Source organism: Schistocerca gregaria, chromosome 11 (assembly GCF_023897955.1).
Source record: "Schistocerca gregaria isolate iqSchGreg1 chromosome 11, iqSchGreg1.2, whole genome shotgun sequence".
Lineage (NCBI taxonomy): Eukaryota > Metazoa > Arthropoda > Insecta > Orthoptera > Acrididae > Schistocerca > Schistocerca gregaria.
In genome coordinates, this window is record NC_064930.1 from 39,055,039 (window position 1) to 39,073,305 (window position 18,267).

Consider the following 18,267-nt stretch of genomic DNA (forward strand, 5'->3'; position numbering starts at 1 on the left):
CACTTATATGAATATCAAGAGCTCAGATGGAAACCCAGTTCTAAGCAAAGAAGGGAAAGCAGAAAGATGAAAGGAGTATATAGAGGGTCTATACAAGGGTGATGTACTTGAGGACAATGTTATGGAAATGGAAGACAATGTAGATGAAGATGAAATGGGAGATATGATACTGCGTGAAGAGTTTGACAGAGCCCTGAAAGACCTGGGTCGAAACAAGGCCCTGGGAGTAGACAACATTTCATTAGAACTACTGAAGGCCTTAGGAGAGCCAGTCCTGACAAAACTCTACCATCTGGTGAGCAAGATGTATGAGGCGGGTGAAATACCCTCAGACTTCAAGAAGAATATAATAATTCCAATCCCAAAGAAAGTTCGGTAATTTTCACATCTGTCAACACCTGCTATCAGTTTAATAAGTCACGGCTGTATATTGAGCAAGCAGTAAAGGAAACAAAAGAAAAATTCGGAGTAGGTATTAAAGTCCATGGAGAGAAAAAAAAAAAAAAAACGTTGAGGTTCGCCGATGACATTGTAATTCTGTCAGAGACAGTAAAGGACTTGGAAGAGCAGTTGAATGGAATGGACAGTGTCTTGAAAGGAGTATGTAAGATGAACATCAACAAAAGCAAAACGAGGATAATGGAATGTAGTTGAATTAAGTTGGGTGATGCTGGGGGAATTAGACTAGGAAATGAGACACTTAAAGTAATAAAGGAGTTTTGATATTTGGGGAGCAAAATAACTGATGATGGTCAAAGTAGAGAGGATATAAAATGTAGACTGGCAATGGCAAGGAAAGTGTTTCTGAAGAAGAGAAATTTGTTAATATTGAGTAGAGATGTAAGTGTCAAGAAGTCGTTTCTGAAAGTATTTATATGGAGTGTAGCCATGTATGGTAGTGAAACATGGACGATAAATAGTTGGACAAGAATAGAATAGAAGCTTTCAAAATGTGGTGCTACAGAAGAATGCTGAAGATTAGATGGGTAGATCACATAACTAATGAGGAAGTATTGAATAGAATGTGGAGAAGAGGAGTTTGTGGCACAACTTGACTAGAAGAAGGGATCGCTTGGTGGGACATGTTCTGAGGCATCGAGGGTCCACAACTTTAGCATTGGAGGGCAGTGTGGAGAGTAAAAATCGTGTGGGGAGACCAAGAGAGTAATACACTAAGCAGATTCAGAAGGATGTAGGTTGCAGTAAGTACTGGGAAATGAAGAAGCCTGCACAGGATAGAGTAGCATGGGGAGCTGCATCAAACCAGTCTCACGACTGAAGACGAGAACAACAACAACAACATCATACTAAGGCGCTACTATTGTGCTCTTACAGCCAAATCACAGTCCTCTCTCCTGAAGTCACACATGGTCGGCCCTGCCCCGGTCTTTGGGATACAGTTTTGGTTTCTATAAACTGTCAGCAAATCCGGGAAATGGCAGAATGATTCACATTACACCATTGGTCCAAATCAGTTAGCTGCTGTCCTGTTTCTGTTCTTTCTATGGCCCACCACTGCAGAGTGTCGGGTAAACATCTTCTCTGACTGTGTACAAAATGATTGTGGCTGTTGGGCTACCTGGCAGACACTACCTTTTTTCATAGGTGCCCTGACATCACCGCTGGCATATTTGTCAGTTGATCGGAATGCCACCTTATATCCAGAACACAATCTTACGGACATCTGTTTGACAGTTTGTATGATTATATTGTGAACTGGACACAGGTTGGGGAAATAACAGTTTGTTGCTTTAACTTTAGACACTAGTGTATGTCTTACATTCTTTAAGTTGGGATACTGAAACAATCATCTTACCTGTAAAAGCATTGCTCATAACACTTGTTTTCATATTTTCAGTTTTCTTGGTGGTGCAATTACTATTTTCATCATTGGTGGATTCTTTACTAATTTTGCCTAGTACTGGGACTGCAGTATTTGTCTTTAATTTTCCATAACTAATTTTATTACTTGATTGGATACTACGAGAAACTTTATTCTTATCAACATCATTCTTGTTCTCATACATTATGTCATTAGAAGACAGTTATTGCCATCTTAAGAGTCACTGTTCACATCTTTGTCTGAGCCAGGTACAGATGGCTGTCATTCTTTTTTAGTTTTCTTTACATTTCTGTCAACTAATTCTTTCTTTTGTTTTGAGTTGACTGCATTTCTTTTCCTTTTTGGTGGTACTACCTCTGGATTGTTCAGCATTACACATTTTTTCTTGTCACCTACACTTTGTACTCTGTTGCTTTTCATAGCCTGTAAAAATAAATAAATAATTAAAAATGCAAATCAACTGAATTCAAATGTAAATCAGTCACCTACATTACATCACCACAAATAATGACACATATAAAACATTCTAAAATAAATAAAAAATACAGGTGAGAAAAGCTTTTAGTTCAATAATTTTTTAATCACTATGGATGACGACAATCTACTATCACACAGATGGGGTGTTCAGCAGTATACAGATACATAACAGCTACAGACATTACTAATGCCAGAGCAATCAAAAATGATGACCAGCCATCACACACAGCCCCAATTTCTGTTAGAAAGGTTCTCTGCCTGCTTCTACCCTCTTGTTCCATTCACTTTTTGCTCATTTATCCCATCAGATCCCACTGATATTCTAATTGGAAGATACATTCAGACCTTTTACATGTGTGTAAATAGGAAATGCATTTCTCCACACTCTGCATGTCCACAATCTTGCACCAAGCATGTAACAGTCATGCATAAGATCATGTATTACCTGCCCTTTGCATGATTACAAATATTCACAGAGACCTGGATGATCACTTTAAAAAACTATAAGATCATTCAGTCAGTCATTTGATAAACTGATGCACTAGATAAATGAAACGAAATGTGAAGGCACAGTGATGTGGCAGGCTACTCATCAAGTAGAAATGTCATTGGTTATTTGAGAGATGAAAGAGGAATGAAGAAGCGGGAGAGTATCATGGTGAATTAATAACCACTACTCCACTACAGCCAATACATCCATTTTGTCACATTCAAATCCTAACAAGTTGGTGCAGAGTGTAAATCTCATTTCACGCTACTTTAATTATTTTAGGACTTCTTGTCATCAAACTCCATGTTACTTTGCTAATTAATGTACTGTGCAGCATGTAATCCATTACAAGAGTGAAAAAATTTGTGCATGTCCACATTTTGTTATGATTGTCAGCCAACGACATTCTTCTCCTTCCAGGGATCATTTTCTTGATTCAAAACTTTATATTATTCATAATACAGGGTGATTCAAAAAGAATACCACAACTTTAGGAATTTAAAACTCTGCAACGACAAAAGACAGAGCTAAGCACTATCTGTCGGCGAATTAAGGGAGCTATAAAGTTTCATTTAGTTGTACATTTGTTCGCTTGACGCGCTGTTGACTAAGCGTCAGTGTCGGTTGATGCTAAGATGGCGATCGCTCAACAGAAAGCTTTTTGTGCTATTGAGTATGGCAAAAGTGAATCGACGACAGTTGTTCAGCGTGCATTTCGAACGAAGTATGGTGTTAAACCTCCTGATAGGTGGTGTATTAAACGTTGGTATAAACAGTTTACAGAGAATGGGTGTTTGTACAAAGGGAAAAGCTCTGGACGGCCGAGAACGAGTGATGAAAATGTAGCACGCATCCAGCAAGCATTTGTTTGCAGCCCAGGAAAATCGACTCGCAGAGCTAGCAGAGAGCTGCAAATCCCACAATCAACTGTATGGAGAGTCCTACGAAAAAGGTTAGTTATGAAACCTTATCGTCTGAAATTGGTTCAAGCACTGTCTGCAGCTGATAAGATTAAAAGAATCGATTTCTGTGATTTTATCCTTGCTCAAATGGAAACAGATGACTCTTTTGTTTCAAAGATTCTGTTTAGTGATGAAGCAACTTTCCACACTAACGGGAACGTCAACTGTCACAATGTCTGTATATGGGGCACTGAGAATCTGTGGGAAACAACTCAGTATGAACATGACTCACCTAAGGTGAACGTCTTCTGTGCCATTTCAGCTAATAAAGTTTTTGGTCCCTTTTTCTTCGAAGGTGCTACTGTAACTGGACTGCAGTATCTGGAGATGTTAGAGAATTGGCTGTTCCCTCAGCTCGAACAAGAAGCACAACAATTCATATTTCAGCAGGATGGAGCGCCACCACATTGGCACTTATCTGTCTGTAACTACCTGAACGTCAACTACCCGAGGCGATGGATCGGCCGCCAGGCAGCCCGTGACAGAGCACTTCATCACTGGCCTCCAAGAAGCCCTGATCTTACACCCAGCGATGTTTTCTTATGGGGGTATGTTAACGATATGGTGTTTCAGCCACCTCTCCCAGCCACCATTGATCATTTGAAACGAGAAATAACAACAGCTATCCAAACTGTTACGCCTGATATGCTACAGAGAGTGTGGAACGAGTTGGAGTATTGGGTTGATATTGCTCAAGTGTCTGGAGGGGGCCATATTGAACATCTCTGAACTTTTTTTTGAGTGAAAAAAAAAAAAACCTTTTTAAATACTCTTTGTAATGACGTATAACAGAAGGTTATATTATGTTTCTTTCATTAAATACACATTTTTAAAGTTGTAATATTCTTTTTGAATCACCCTGTATATAAAAACAATCTGTGAGTGTTCATGTTTGTCCCAACTGCTACACTGTTGTCACTTCATTAGTTTTACTATAGTTTCCTGCTTCACCTGACATAATTTTAAGTTTCTTTGTGACTACATAATTTGAGTGTTTACTGGGTGGGACTGAATAATTTTTTAACTGGGTGTTCTTTACGGTAGCTCCGAAATGCTATATATTTACAATACAAGACTTCATGTCACACTCTCTCTTTCTAGTTCAAAAGTACATAATATCTTAACAATTCGTGAAGTTTTGGGCTAACTCATGTTGCAGATTCTTTCTGTTTAGTAAAACAGTAACCTTACAGTTAACACAATATGTGATTAATTAATTTGGATCAGAATGGAATTTAAGCTTGTAGCATTCTTGAAACGTTCTCTTTGATCATGATAACATCATAGATAAACATAAGTGAGAACATAATTATCAACAGAATATTCACCTACAACAGTCTGACAATATGGGTTATAGTTAATGTAGTCATTTAGCCAAAGTTGTTAAAGCATTTTCGTCCAGACAAAATTCTTATTACTGTTTTTTCGATAGGGCGGGGAAAATGTGTGCATCTGAGGTTCAACATCAACAGGGATGCAGGAAAACATGGAATACACATTCTTACAGGGTTAGGAATTCCCATCATAGAGCCTTACGCCAGGCATATTCCAACTGGTAATTACACCTGAGTGTAAGAACAGTGTTTCCTCGGGATAGAACTGGAAGGTACAGGAAAAGTTCAAAGCGGAGCCACTTGGAGCTGGTGATCAGCCAAGGCTACACATTTGAAATTATACCAAATGCAAAAACTGTCAACATACAGTGCACAGCACTGGTCTGACAGATGTAACTAGCCTAATGACAGACATGAGGAAGAATGTTACACTCAACATGGAGCCCTGAAGGACACTGTTCTCTTAAACCTGTGGGCTGCTGAGTGATATACTGACCCTGAAAGGAACAAACCCACAAAAAATCAATATGGAGCACCAAAAGCCCCAGTTATGGACAGTAAGTAAAATGTGATGGTTCCAAGTGGTGTCATACACCTTACATATGTGAAAAGAAGACTGCAATGAGGTATTGGGTTTAAAAAAAAAAGAAAAGCCTTTCGGACTGATGTTTCCCATCTAATCAAATGGTCATTTGTGGATTGTCCTTTCCAGAAACTAAACTGACAGCCCCACAATGGAAAATCCAACATAACCATCATGCTACAATCTTTTTAATCAATTTGCACAGCATGTTGGTGAGGCTAAGTGGCCAGTACATGTTGATGGATGTGGGGTTTTGTTTGGTTAGAATTGGGAAGTTCTCAGTCAAAGGTTTTTATATAATTCAAAGTGGTGAGGGTGAACAATAGGGATATATCTTCAACTTTCCCATTATGTAGTTATGGTAGTTGGGTAAGAACAGATGACAGATGCTGATACAGAATGGTTTGCAAGGTGTTCAGCAAGAACTGACACCAGTTGTAAATCATTAAGACTATGGAGCTTGGTCTGTACACACAATTAAGACATACATTGCCCAGGTGCAGATATGGTGCTCCCAGCATTTCTCCTTACTGTCCTTAATTAGACTGTGAGGCTTGTGTGCAGTCACTTCAAACTGATGAGTGTGGTCTCTGAATGATATTACTTGAGACACGTAGTGCCCTTAAATGATCCTGAATTGTTGCTGCAGCATCTTTGGTCAACCACTGCACTGCCCGTTGGCAGTAAGGGCCTGTAGAAATGGGAGTAACAGTTCTTGGAAAGCAGACGATCGGTTAGGACATGTCACTCAGAACATCATTGATGCTATCTGACAGAGAGGGCATGAAGTAGTAGCAGAAGTATACAAGTGCCAGTTGACCGTTCGAAGAGCTCAAAATGGTACATGATCTGTTACACTGACAAAGAAGTATCAGGAACATTGGAAAGTGGTCACTACCATAAAAATCATTGTGTAGTGACCACTGCAGTGAACCCATGAGATTGGGGGGAAGTCTGGACTAGAGCTATTCAATTAGAAGGCCCCTACCAGACAACATGGTACTTCCCTATGAGGGGAGAGGTGGTGGTGGTGGTGGTGGTGGTGGTGGTGGTGGTGGTGGTGGTATGGTGGGCAGGGGGGGGGGGAGGAGCACTTAAATCCCAACACAGGAGAAAAATGGGATGGGGAGGGAGAGGAGTTTGCATTTGTGTTGCTGTTGCAGTGTGGATGCAAACAGGTACAAGCATTGTGGTTGAGTGGTGCAAAATGTACAAACAAAGGTAGGGATTGGTCAGTGGTCGGACATTGAAGAGTTGTTGTGGTAGATGCACATATGTGAACACAAGAGAGAGACATTCTGTGTAATAGTCTCTATAGCACTTATTTAAATGTTAGTGGTGTCGAGACTGAAGATAGCTGGGTTATATCATAGGAAAAATTGTCTCAGTTATGAAAATAGTTGAATTTCAGGAATGTCTGACTGAACTGATGGCAAATTGGCATGCTCCTGAGCAATGTTTAACAGTGTAGAAATGCACAGAGGAGTCATTAACAATGGCTACCAGTATAGAGACATGAAGACATCATCCTGCCATCATGGGATCTCAACTTGTAACAAAAGAAAGCAAGTTATGAGACTTTAGTTAATAATTTTTATAATGTGAAAAGTATTTCAAATCTATGCAGAATATCACCAGTCGATAATTTCAATTTGTGATCAATTTAGTAGAAATATGGAACAAGTTATTGGAATTCTTGTAAAGTTATTTTGCCTTAAGCAGCATTCCTCTTTCCTAACGTAAATTGAATTTAAATATCAGTATTACTATTCAAGTTTATTTGTAGCACAGTATAAAGAAAAAACTTGTCATTTTATCCAGTGTCACATTATGATGTATGCTCCTTTAGAGCAACAGTATTAGTGCAAAGACAATATGGTCACCTGTTTATAGGTCATTTGTTTAAAATTATCTGTCATTGAATTACAAAATTCTTGCAAAGAATTATTTAAAGTAAAAATCAATTCAGTTCATTTCAGTCAACAATATTATTCCATTAGTAGCAAGTGTCCTAAGAATATTAAAATTTCAGTTCTGAGTTTGCAGAGAAATACAATTTCATTCTTACAGGTAACTTATCAGTCAGACAAGTCAGTGAAGTCATCAAAAGTTGTTAAAATTAATTCAAACAGCGAACAAAAAATCCTCTAGAGCTGGCAACTGATCTTCATTGAATTTGTTAGTTCTCCACATGGGATAACTCTTGGTAAGTGATCAATGCTCTCGTCAGAATTTGCTTAGGCGGTCTGCTGTTATGGCCACCAACTGGGATTCTAAATCAATAGGAAGTGTGACTGTGTATGAAATGTAAGGCAGTGTTTTACCTAGGATTGTTTATTGTTTAGTAATTGTGTTTGATAGCATGTGAACATTGTGTGTAGTGTTTCACTAATGTTAAACTGAGTGAAGTGACAGCATAATAGCTTGTAGAACATACAGAATAGGGCAGGCAGCCAGCAGTTATATGAACAAATGCCACGTGACCAGTCATGGAACAAAAAAATTTCCAAAAACACTGGTGTAAAAGTAGTACATGGCTGCCAATTCCAGCAAAGTTACCAAAGTAAAATTTGAATTATTCACTAAATTTTGTCAATGTGAGTGATAAAGTCGAGTGGTGACATTAGGGCTAAAGAGAGTCAATTGTACTAGAGATTACAGGGACTGAAACTGAACAAACATCTCTTACATTGTAGATGGAAGAATAACAATGCACAAGCAATGTGATTTGGGTTTGTCATTCAGGTTTCAACTCCTCACACCCCAAATTTAATTACATTACCAAATAATTTTTATATTGTTGCACCTGTCGACTGCATGACAGGATTTTTAAAATTTGTGCATTGCTGCAGTAAAATGGAAATTTATATAACCTTCAGTTTTGCAATTTTAGCATTGTAAAACAAATACCAAAATTGGTTAGTCCATGCAATAACCTGTATAATAATGGGAAACCTAACATTTAGAACAATTAAGCAGTTTGTACTTCACTGCGTGAAAATTTTAGACCGCCACAAATGAGAGCAGCACAAGATGATGTCAAGTCCTAATGTACCAGACGAGGCATTGCCTTTCGATCACAAGACATCAGAAGACAGTGTAAGACAGAACAATTTAGAAGACAGTTCTTGCATGGTGTTACTGGCAGTGAAAACAGATTTTTTTTTGTTAGTGGATGTAATTATACATGTGGATTAACAATCAATTAAGAAGATTTACGCTGATTATAAAAATGGAACAGTACTTTGGTAAAGTAAAAATTAAAACTGAACCGTATGTGATGGTGGAGGGGATGCAAATGGATATCGGTGTTGATTTAGTGATTTGTTAAACCATATAGTGATTCACATAGCAGTATGGCTACATGTATTACCACCAATATGAACAATGTGGGTATAGGTTTCAAAATCAATGCAAAGCAGCTGGAAACTAACATGAACACAACTATAATGCAGTTAGAGTGTAAAATAAATACTAGCCTGGATACAAAATTGACACAATGGGAAACAAAGATGACTAAAAAATGGTTCAAATGGCTCTGAGCACTATGGGACTTAATTTCTTCGGTTATCAGTCCCATACAACTTAGAACTACTTAAACCTAACTAACCTAAGGACATCACACACATCCGTGTCCGAGGCAGGATTTGAGCCTGCGACCGTAGCAGTCCCACGGTTCCGGACTGCACGCCTAGAACCACTAGACCACCGCAACCGGCAAAGATGTCTAAGCTGAAAGACAAAATTTATATTCAAGTGAAAACCAAGTATATCAAAACAGGGCCCGTGTTATCAAAACAGGGCCCATGATATCCGGTTTGGACTAAAATGTTTCAGGCAAGATTGACACAAATTTTGCGATTTTGACTGCATAAAGCCAATGCATCACTGACATAAGCAAACTGGTAAACAATATGAAGGCTGATGTAATTAAAATTCAGACAAAAATTGCCAATATCAAAGAAAGATTTGATTTGGAAACATAGAGAATAGAAGGAGAGGTTAGAACCTCTTATAGAAGGACAGCTGAAAGTTATTGAACCCACAGTTAGGACTCAAATTTCAGACGAAACACACACCAGACTGGAAGCATTAAGCAACACAATGAAGAGTGTACTAGTGGACATGAGTTCTTGCATTCAATAGCAAGAATCCACAACAATTCATACTGAGATGGAATTCGTACATTTGCAGGTACAGAATCAGACACCGTGTAGTTACATACCATTTGTAACAAATAATTCTAGGATTTTAAGTAGAGAGAGTAAGTTTGACCCTCAGAAAGAACAGGGAGGTTGTCATTCTACCGACTTCATCAAAAACTGTATGTGTTATCCACAATTTCAGACAAAGAAAGGATAAATTTTGTAATTAATTTGTTAGCAGGAAATGCTAAGTGATGGGGACTGAATTTGGATGTGGAGAATTTTCCATTCTCTGAATTTTTGAGAGTAAGTTTCTGGAAGAGTTTTAGTCTGTCCAGAAACAAGACCAATTGTGGTGAGAGTTTATCATCACCAGAATGCCAAAACATGGATGCGGATCCACAAAGGAATATTGTAAATCACAGTTTAAGAGCTTGGAGTATTTAAAAAGCAGAAGGTCTGAATCTGAGATAGCTTGAGAACTCGAGAATAAGCTGCCAGACGATTCCAAGGCATTCACAGGATGTAACAATCATAATTTTGAAGAATTTCTGGAAAAGTGGAGAGTAAAAATATAAAGTGCAAAACTTGCAATCAAAGAGGATTCGGAAACCACAATGTCCCTGAATGAGCTAATAGCAATCAGTCACAAACAAATATGATGAGAGGAACAGTTAGAGAAGGCTGAGGAGGTTATCACCAGGAAGAGGAAACTTAACTGGTAACAGGGTGCAAGACGAACTGGAATTGTGGTGAGGATAAATCATGAAGGAAGAGGAAGGCAGTAAGGGGAAGGATGATGCTGACATGCATGAATATTAAGAGATTATCTCTTTCACTAAATATGCTCAACAGCTGGAGAATCAGCCTGCTAAGAATCCGGCAGCTCCCATAGAAGAGACTAATTCTGACCCAAACCTGCAAGTAATAGAGAGTCATGTCAATTTCAATTGGTAATAGTGATAGCAGTCATGCATAACCAAGAAAACAAGAGATGTGACAGCAAAAAGGATGAGATATCTGAAACTTTTGGAATTTATACAACTGACAGTACTACCGTAGACATCCTACATAGATAAGAAAATTTGCAGGAAAACAAGGAAGATTTGAGCAGCTGCAATGAGGAGGTCATTTTTCCTGACAAACAAGTCGATGGAATTGATTTAAACCTGTGCAAACTGTTCAGAGAACAGATGGGGTCAGAAGAACAAAAAATAGGTCAAAATCAGGATCATAAGACAGCATCTGTAAGACTAGCAAGATATGTATGATTCTGATGAATTGTAAATAGAGAAAGATGAACAACTGGAAGGAATATACACTCTAACAGTAAAATTTGTAGAGTCAGTTTGAGCTAAAGAAAATAACACCAAAATCTATCAGGAAAACAATGAAAATGTAGTGAGCAAGGAAGTTTCCATAACCATGGCGAATGGGCTTAACCAAAATGACACTGTAGAAGAGGATGCAGTCTCAGAATTTGTAGGTGTTGAGCTATGAGAGAAATCAGAGCACGATGGTTGAAATGGAGAATGAAACCTCCAGATAATACTTTCACTTTAAAGATGTGTCAGATATCATGGCAATACCTAGCAGTTAAAAGGATTTATTATGGGGAAATGAAAAAGACTGGAGGGAGGACACTAGGGTGCAAAACCATCATTCCCATTAAAGTACATGTACAGGAAATGTTTGTACTTTTGGATACAGGAGTGCAAATAACTACTGTTTCAAATGTTTTTTTTTTAAATAAGCAGGCACAAACTGGAAATTGAAAATATGCCAGTGGCAGAACACTTAGAAGGTGCAACAGGTCAACTAAAGAGACTGCTTCCACCACACGTGTCCACCGTATTTTGGAGTATTGCTGTGCGGTGTGGGATCTGCATTAGGTGGAACTGAGGGATGGCATGGAAAAAGATAAAAGAAGGGAAGCTCGTTTTGTACTATCGCGAAATAGGGGAGATAGTGTCACAGCCATGATACGTGACTTGGAGTGGCAATCATTAAAACAAAGGCGTTTTTTTGTTGTGACGGGATCTTCTCATGAAATTTCAATCACCGGTTTTCTCCTCTGATTGCGAAAACATTCTGTTGACACCCACCTACATATAGAGAAATGATCATCATGACAAAATAAGAGAAATCAGGGCTTGCACGGAAAAATTTAAGTAGTCGTTTTTCCCATGTGCCGTTCGAGAGTGGAATGGTAGAGAGAGAGCATGAAGGTGGTTCATTGAACCCTATGCCAGGCACTTTATTGTGAATAGGAGAGTGATCACATAAATGTAGATGTAGTTATGTATTTTTGTGGTAACAGAATTAAGTGCCAAAATCATCCTAGGGATTGACTGGTTGATAAACTGAGCTCAAAAATCTATCATATATCATGCAGAATGGAGGTAGTTGGACATTCTGTTTGAATCAACCAGGGTGTTAGAAGGGAACCAGCTGAATTGTTCAGTGCATACAATTGAAGGGAATTTTGGTTTAGGATTGAGGTATGAGTGGTACCCAATACAGAAGATGTTAGACAATGAAGGGAAGAGCCCAACTTACGACAAGCAGTGAACCATGCAGACAGGTTGTCTATTACACAATGAGAGAAATTATTCCAAGTGTTACAGGACAGTAAAGAAGTGTTTTCTGACAGGCCAGAAAAGGCAGTTGCATATGATCATCATACAGAAGTTATTGAGACTGAAACTTCTTTCACGTCACCATACAACATTCCATTAGTTAAAAAGGATGCAGTACAAAAGGAAATGATTGCATGCTCAAATGGGAATAATAGAAAGAAGCAACAACCATTATAACAATTCCTTAGTAAATGTTGGGAAAAAGGATAGTACCATGTGTGTTGTAATAGATGCAATTATGTTATACAGAACTGTCAAGAAAGAGACAAAACACCCTGAGAATATGGAAGATCTTTTGCAAAGATTTAGTGGGGTAAAATTTATTTCAAGTTTTGATATGGTGAAAGGGTATTGGGAGGTGGCAATGAATGCAAAATTGTCAAAGTATATAGCTTTCCTTCTTGCTTGGAAATGTTATCAGGCTATGGTGGTTTCAGTCAGGCTGAATACTTCAATTTTTGTACTCATATATGCACTTGACAAGATCTTGGGCTGCAAACTCAGATCACAAATAACAATATACATAGATGACATAACGATTGTGATCAGGACTTGCTAGAAACATCCCATGGTTATCCAGAGCTCTAATTAGGAGAGAAATGACCCTGAGATTACAAAAGTATGATTTTGTTAGAAACAGAGATAAAATTTCTGGGGCATATAGTTACAGCTCAAGGTATAGAAAAAGATCCAGAGAAAATAAGAGCCATTCAAAATTGTTCAGTGCTCAGGACTCTCAAGAAGCTGAAGGCAGTCACTGAAACATGCTCTTTCTATCATAAATAGGTGCTCAATCAAATATCTAACAGTCCACACCCGTATAGTCTACTGAATAAAAGTGGCACATTCGTAAGGGCTGACAAACATGTTGCAGCATTTAAGAAGCTGAAAGTAAGTTTAGCTGAGTATATGAAGTTGTGGTATCCAGACTCCAGTGAACCATACAATTTGGCTATGGACAGTTAGACTGTGGCTTGTGGGTGTCAGTTTTTCAGATGATAGAAGCCACAAAGGAAATACTCATTGGAAAACTGCTTTTGCAAGCCAAACCCTCAGCAAATATGAGTGTAACTACATGGTGTCCGAAAAAGAGTCCCTTGTGGGTTATTATGGGGGAACAAAACCATTATCCACACTGATCATAGAGCTTGACTCTCCTGAAGTACTGTCAATTGTTGCATAGCACACTGGCTTCATGGTCTCTGTTTTTACAGTAATTCGACATGGAAATCAGATACATCAAGGGTGCAGAGCATACTGTACCTGATGACCCATCACGACTGCGAGTGTAGTGGAACATCTCAAAAGGTGAGGTACAATGATGTGGCCTGCAAAATAAACTATTTAAAAAATTTAGAGGGAAAGTAAAGAGGATATGCCAGACTGCCGATGAGATGCTGAAGTATGTTAAGGTCGAATTTGATGATGTAGATGCTGGGGACATAGGCTCCTATGTAATTTATGAAGCAATATAACACTACAAGAAAATAAGTTGTCTGGGAATATTGTGAGTGGTCTCACAGCACATAGAAGTGACAATTGATTATTTTCACCTAGCATTTGTTCACTATGGGAAAAAGAAATGTAAAACAAAAAAGTTGGAGTGTGTAATGTTCAACAACACGGGTCCATAAAACTATGCAAAGGGTAAAATCATGTGATCATTAAAAGTCAAAATTGATAAATGCAACCAGTTGAAGGCCAATGTAGACAATAAAACCCAAGTAAGTACTAGAAATTGGGGCCTTGGACACTTTCAATCCAATCCCCAAGATAACGTAAGATTTTGTTTGTGGCAGTAGCTCTATTTTCCAAATATATTTCATCATATCAAATAAGGAAGGCTATGTCAAACAACTGAACAACATCTTTCACCAGGGTTTTAATTATCTATCATCATTCCCTGAAATGAGGGATATCCTACCTGAGATACTGCCCACACCTCCAACCTCCACAACATGCTAATCCATCCCTATGCCATTCCAACCCCAACCCCTTCCCCTTCCCTGATCCCTCCACACTGCTGCTTGCATCCCACGTGATAGTTGCATTCTGGTCCGAGATCTGAAGTTGCCAGTTGTATGTGCATGAAGTGTGCCTGCTTGTGCATGTGAATGGTGAAGGCTGTGGCTGAAAGCTTAATGTAAGTGGCTTTTAACTGTGCCTGTCTGCAACTTGATGGATCCTCTTTACAGTAAGTGGCAATATGTCTTTTCCTACATTGTTCATATTTAATTATAAAAGTTAGTGGAAAGAATTATCTGAAGTTAAAAAGATTCAGAGCAGTTTCAGTCAACAGTAGTATTGCACTGCTAACAAGTGTGTTAGGAATATTAAAATTTCTGTTCACTTTTCCATCTCGAATATGAGTTTACATAGAAACGAAGTTTCATTCACGCAGGTAGCTTTTCAATCAAACAAGTCAGTAAAGTCATCTAAAGTTTCCTACAATTAATCCAAGTTTGAAACATGCAAAACTGCACAATAACCCTGAAATAGTGGTTTGGTGCGGGGCGGCAGAGGAGTGAAGTGGACTGCGGTAGTTGTCATGGAGTTGTGGACCTCTGCCACTGCGGAGAGGACAAAGCCTCTCTGTTGTCTATAGGCCCCCTGTTAACATACAATACAATATAACACAATACATTACAACACAAGGTAGGAGGTGCTATTGTGTACAAAAGTAGGGCAGTATTCTCCCTAAGATTGAACCCCCAATCAAAGCTGTGCTTCAATGAAAAAGTTTGATTTGCAATTTATTTTGTGCTTTATCCAAATTAAGTATTTTCTGAAGGAGCACATGACAAAAAAGTTTATTATTTAGTAACTGTGTTAGATAAAGTGTGAATATTATGAGTAGTATATTGCTAATGCTCAACTGAGTGAAGTGACAGCAAAATACATTGTAGAACTCATGGAGCTGGGCCTGGTTTTTATGAACGAGTGGCACATGACTGACCATGGCAGAAAAAAATCACTGAATGTGCAGGTGTAGAAATAGTGTGTGGCTGCTAATTCTAACAAAGTTACCACAGTAAAATTTCAAATATTAACTAAATTTTGTCAGTGCTAACAATAAACAAAGTCAACTGATGAGGTTAGGGGTAAAGGGAGCCAGTTGTACTTGACATTACAGGAACTGTAATTAAATAAACATCACTTATATTGTAGATGGAAGCGACACCAAAATAACAACACAGGAGCAAGTTGGGTTCATCATTCAAGGTACAACTCTACAACCGCAAATTTAATTATATTACATATCTATTGCACATCCACTGAATTATCACATTAACGGGTTTTTGGCTGGTGTTCAGTTATTGGTCTTTTCTTCACCCAGGTGAGGGGAATTCAGGTTCCAGCAGACGGCACACCCAGAATGATGAGAGGGGATAGCCTAACATCCCCATGGTTTAATTTACTTGCAGAATTACCAGAATTTGACATCAAAAGTGTAAAAATGCCCGGTAATGCTGACTACCTCACCACTGTGAAACTGGATGTAAACAATACAATTTTTTCCAAGGTTCAAGGTTCAAAATACAAGAGGCAATCTTTGACATACAGTTTCTGCATTTTGTGTTCTGTAATTATGGTAGTACACTTCAAGGATCAAGAAGATTGATCATTTCTGCAACTGTCAGAAAAAGCAGATAGCGCACATGATGAGTTTTTGTGGAGTGGCCAACCAGTCTCATACATACACTGGGAGAAAACATGCCCAAAAGCATTGGCAGTTACAGCTTCGCACTGGGGTGGGAAATACAGCTTCACATCCCAGCAGTAAACCATGATTGTGGTCTTCTCTGGAAGTGATTGCTCCTCAAAAGTGAGGAAAAGAGCTCAGTGACAACCTCATTATCAGGCAGGCCTTGACATACTCAACACATTAAATGGATTCCATGCTTCTCCAAGTGTTCACATAATTCCTTTTCAGTGTTAAGTTTTGGTGAAAAATTATATCTTGTAACATGTTTTGGCTCTTGTGGAATATTACACTAACAGGTACATCACCAAGTATTTTTTACAAGAACCAAAGCCCATGACTGGGTAGGATTCATCATTTTAATTAAGATTTGTAATTTACTAAAGGAAGGGATTTCACCAAACAGATTTCCAATATTCACTAAAGAGAACACCGGTTTAGTATGGAGAGAAGATCCTCCATCTGTTGGGGTGCAAACCAGGAATTGAGGGGAGTAAGTTTCTGTAAGCCACTCACTTTTGTTTTGCTCTCATAATGTGTCATATCCAACGCATGTTTAATGTTCATGATCCACTCACTCTACAGAATATCTTATCACAATATGATGTGCAACACTTCAAAGGTGGTTTATAATTTTCACATGAATTCATAATTGGGCAACAAAATTTCACTCTTGATGGTGCTCCATCTACTTTCTGCTCACACAACTTTCAACAAAATATTATGGAACTGACAATGTTTCATAGACTAAACTTTGAAATACTGTTAAAACATTCACTGAAATGGATAAGTACAGTTGATTTTCCGTACCTCCTCTAATGGCTATTACATTAATAAAATGCTGGAAAACCCATTCTGTATTTCATTACCTGTTATACGACCAATATTCGAACCATCATCAAGTGTATGAAAATCTTTATATATGAAAGTAATTAAAAAACAACATTAAAAACAGAAGGTATAATCAAAACTAATAGCAATAATATTATTTGTTGTGCTCAATACAAATACGATTCCATAATTTTCATGAGAAATATCCGAGTCTGGCATAGTTTAAAGGGGAATAAAATGAAATACGAGCGTACTTACAGGCAAAGCATTAGAGCCTTGACCATTATATAGTTGCTCTGGTACATTGCTATTTTTCTCTTTGTTATTGTCTGCCACATGGTTTATGACTGATGAAGGAGTCTCACCTACACTAAGTACATTCTGTATAAGCACATACATACAATAGTTTAACCATGAACACAAACAGGTGAAGCAAGTAATATTAATGTGGTCAAATGTTTTAAGTACTTTCTTTTAACATTTGAATTGTTCATTCATGAGTCAATGGGGGACTGAAGCTTTGTAATGGAATCTACAGTTGTTAAACATGAAACATAGTATTTTGCTGCTGTGAGCCAATAAATTGATAGGAGTCTCAAAACCTTCTGTGTAAGAATTAGTACTTTAAGAAATTTCCTTCTTCATTTGGAGGTTGTGAGAGTACAGAACTGAGTATAATCAAATGGAACTTTCATGATACTGTAATTGAAAACTACAGAAAAATGTTATTTATATGTACGAGTGTCACTCCAAAAGAAATGCACATTATTTTTTTTTTAATCCAACTTTTATTCTACATGTTTGAAAGTTTTACAGTGTGTAGATACATCTTTTAGGAACAATATTTTCATATCTCCACATAATTTCCATCCCTCTCAACTGCCTTATGCCATTTTGGAACCAGTGCCTGTATACCTCCAGGGTAAAATTATGGACCAACCTGTTGGAGCCAATGTTTGGTAGTGTGCACAAGGGAGTCATCATCGTCAAACCTTGTTCCACGAAGAGAGTCTTTCAGTTCCCAAAGAGATGATAATCACATGGAGCCAGGTCAGGACTGTAAGGCGGGTGTTTCAGTATTGTCCATCTGAGTTTTTTGATCACTTCCATGGTTTCTTGACTGACATGTGGCCATGCATTGTCGTGCAACAGCAAAACATCCTACTTTTGCTGATGTGGTCCAACACAACTCAGTAGAGCTTGAAGTTTCCTCAGTGTCATCACATATGCATCAGAATTTATGGTGGTACCACTTGGCAT

The 18,267-nt window shown here is 38.2% G+C and overlaps 1 long non-coding RNA gene across 1 annotated transcript in view; it reads right to left on the minus strand.

Moving 5' to 3' along the window:
• The window catches only part of LOC126295176 (uncharacterized), a 55,547-nt gene that overhangs the window by 31,545 nt on the left and 5,735 nt on the right, over nt 1-18,267 (minus strand). Inside the window, exon 2 of the long non-coding RNA XR_007552398.1 lies at nt 1,817-2,266. This is a non-coding gene — a long non-coding RNA (uncharacterized LOC126295176). The remainder of the gene's footprint in view (nt 1-1,816; nt 2,267-18,267) is intronic.